Here is a 3,892-nt window from a genome sequence, read left to right as displayed (position 1 = left end):
CCTGCTGGATTTTTTTTTAGTATTTTTAGTTTAAAAAAAGACTGTGTATACGACAGTTTGTGTTTAGCAGGAGTGATAAAAAAGATAATACATTGTCAGCATACTGTATTTTACACAGATTTTTTTCATGTTCTGTGCTGCATCAAAAATTCAGTACTATCCAAGGTGGTTTATTGGCAACTTTATGCTATTTTTAAAGGCTAGATCAATTTGTTCTATGCAGGATTTTTAAAATAATAGCAGAGCCATCACCTGCTGTTTAAAATTATTTTTCCATGTAGCTGGTAAAACTTTCAAACTCCAAACGCTTTCAGGATTTAAGCACATTTTGTCCTTTTTAGTCAGTGTTTTTGTTTACAAGGTATTTCTGTTCTCAAAAAGCAATGCAAGTGAAGCTCCATCTTATTGTACTAGCTGTATATGAATTTAAAAACAAAGACAAAAAGATAACTGTTATAGACCCCCACATACCTCCTTAAAATTTAATCAGTGCAAGCATTTTTATAGCCCATAGCTCACTGCTACTGTCTGCTTGATTTTCATTTTTGAAATAAAATTTCCAGAGATGATTTTCAAATAGCCAAATCTAGACCTATCATGAGGGTGCTGCATCTGCTACAACTAGACATTATTAACATTAAAAGGGTAGCCAAAGCAGGCCCAAGGAGTCTGTTCCAAACTGTCACTGTCAGACTGACTGTTTAGACTTGTTTAGGGTTTACAGCATCTCTTCCCCTAAACTTCCCCTAAAAAGCTTGGCTCCTGATAAGGTCTTGTAGACATACATGAAACAAGAAGTGCTATTAAGTCAGGATTCATAACAGGAGAAAAAGTGACAGTAGAGGAGAAGACATTCTATGAACCTAAAAAAAAAAAAAAAACCCTTTTATTGAGCAAAGTAATAAGAAAGTTCTGATTAGCCTCCACTTTCTGGACTGGGTGGAGAAATAAAGATAGCATTCCCAGTTCTGGAAACTGGGATTTCCCAGTTCCTCCTTACCAACATTCATTCTGTTTTAGATACCATCCAGTGGAAGCATATCACAAATGCTGACTGTGAAAGCAGCAGCACCAAATGCAGCAGTGATAATTGAGATCATCACCTGATGAACGGAAGTAAGGAGGAGAATGGGAGAAGGCCCTAAGAAAGAGGACTCCGCAATCATGAACGCTTTAGGAAAAAAGCGTTCAGTTTGAGAACTATTGCTCACTTACAGTTGGTTAGTGTTACCATGGTGCTGGCCGGTGATGAAACATCTATAATGGTTTTTATATAGAGCAACTGAACTCTCACAAAGATAAAGATTTTGCTGTTTTTTTTTAAGAGTACAGTTAAGCTGCCTTTCCAACTAGCTGATTTTGTCTAGATACCAATTGCAAAAGAAGTCATCACAAAAAGATCAAATAGCCTTGTTTGAACCATACGGACAGTAACTATCAGCCCGTTATATTCCACATAAACCTGTAAAGTACTGCATAATTTAAAAATTGATGATAATCACTTAAGAGGAGTTTCAAAAAGAGGAAAAATCAGACTGTTTCCTGTAATTCACAAGAACAAAGTGCCTTCTTATATCCACAGATACATGTTATATAAAGACAGTAATATGTAACACATTTGATTTCTCCTATTAAAAAAAAAAAAAATCATAGGTCAGAATTATCATGAATTTTGGTATATGAGTACACCTTGTTCCTGAACAATCTCAAAGACACTGTTGGGGGGGGGGGTGGAGGGGGGGGAAACAACAAAAAAAAAACACCTTGTACTTTGGATTTAAAGAGGACCGATCACGAATGAATTTCACCTGAAGGAAGTTAAAGCAAAGGTGTAAGTATAAAATTGTGTGATTTTGACCATGAGTTTCTGCTTCACAGCATTTAACATGAAATCACAGAGATCTCATTACTCACTATAGTAACACTAGTTGTACTTGTGGAAAACTTCAACAGTACCTCACAGCTATGGAATATTGCACACTGGAGTAAATTTGTACACATCTTGCCTAGTTTCTTGAGGTCAAATTAAAAGAAAGCTGATAGAGAAGTACTTCAGAGTACAATAAAGCCAGGCAGACTTGTTTAGCTAATATGTAGTAGTTGCCAAAGTGTGAGTAAAATTGAAGAACCTGCGTCAAGTACTTATTCTGCTTACTTTTATAGTTTTCATTGAATAGCCAATAACAATAGTATCTGCAGCTCCAGACTACAAATGAAAATTCTTTTGCTATATTTCCAGTTTAATCTTTTGGGTAATTATTGAGGAACTCAGGCATTGCATTCCAAATCTACAAAGAAGTTAGTAATTCCATTCCTCAAGAGTGTGACAGATGTATGGAATGACAGTATTACATGCCTGACAAATTTGTATGCCTTCTATGATGGGGTTACAGCATTGGTGGATGGGGGAAGAGCAACTGATATCATCTACCTGGTCTTGTGCAAAACATTTGACACTATCCCAGATGATATCCTTGTCTCTAAATTGGAAATGCATGGATTTGATGGATGGATCACTTGGTGAGTAAGGAAGTGTCTGGATGGTCACACTCAGAGAGTTGCGGTCAACAGCTCAATGTCTAAGTGAAGGTCAGTAACAAGTGCTGTTCCTGAGGGGTCAGTATTGGGACTGGTGCTGTTTAACATCTTCGTTGGTAACACAGTGCGATTGCGTGAACCCTCAGCAATTTGCCAGTGACACCAAGCTGTGTGGCGCAGTCAACAGGCTGGAGGGAAGGGATGCCATCCAGAGGGACCTAGACAGTCTGAAAGGTGGGCCTTTGCGAGCCTCATGAAGTTCAGCAAGGCCAGATGCAATGTCCTGCATCTGGGACAGGGCAATCCTAGGCACAAATACAGGCTGGGCTCAGACTGCATTGAGAGCAGCCCTGATAAAGAGGACCTGTGGGCGTTCATTGATGAGAAACTCAACATGAGCTGGCAATGTGCGCTTGCAGCCCAGAAAGCCAACTGTATCTTGGGCTGCATCAAAAGAAGTATGGCTAGCAGGTTGAGGGAGGTGATCCTCCCCCTCTACTCTGCTCTTGTGAGACCCCACCCAGAGTACTGTGTACAGCTCTGGGCCCCCCAGCACATGAAGGACATGGATGTATTAGAACAAGTCCAGAGAAAGGCCACAAAGACAATTAAAGGGCTGGAGCACCTCTCCTGTGAAGAAAGACTGAGAGCTGGTGGTGGTCAGCCTGGGGAAGAGAAGGCTCCAGCTAGCCCTTCCAATACCTAAAGGGGCCCTACAGGAAAGCTAGGGAGTGACTCTTTGTCAGGGAGTGTAGTGATAGGACAAGGAGTAATGGCTTTAAACTGAAAAAGGGTAGATTTAGATTAGATATATAATGAAGAAATTCCTTACTATGTGGGTGGTGAGACACTGGAACAGTTTGCCCAGAGAAGCTGTGGATGCCCCATCCCTGGAAGTGTTTAAGGCCAGGGTGGATAGAGCTTTGAGCAACCTTGTCTAGTGGAAGATGTCCCTGGGCATGGGATGGCGTTCAGATTTAGATGATTTTTAAGGTCCCTTCCAACCCAAACCTTTCTGTGATTCTAAGGTACATGTGGACAGACCATTCTCCCATATTCTTTTGCTCTATTAGAGATTTGATTCTAATGAGCTCTAATTTTCTCTAGCTATTTGCTCTTGGTCTATAAAAAGATCCCAAAGCAAACATTTGGCATAAGCAAATAAATTAAGCTGCTCAAAACCACAGGTTGGATTATATCTTGCCTTGAACCTGAGCATATGGCTAAGACTATCTTATCTAATTTGAGGCCAAGACAAGGGACCACAGTGACACATGGAATGGTGATGTTGCCATTGTGTTCCACTTTGCTCTGCCAAGAAAGAGCAAAGAGATGTGTACAAAGAGGAAAGAAT

Source organism: Anser cygnoides, chromosome 18 (genome assembly GCF_040182565.1).
Source record: "Anser cygnoides isolate HZ-2024a breed goose chromosome 18, Taihu_goose_T2T_genome, whole genome shotgun sequence".
In the NCBI taxonomy this organism is placed as follows: domain Eukaryota; kingdom Metazoa; phylum Chordata; class Aves; order Anseriformes; family Anatidae; genus Anser; species Anser cygnoides.
Note: the sequence above shows the minus strand (reverse complement) of the source record.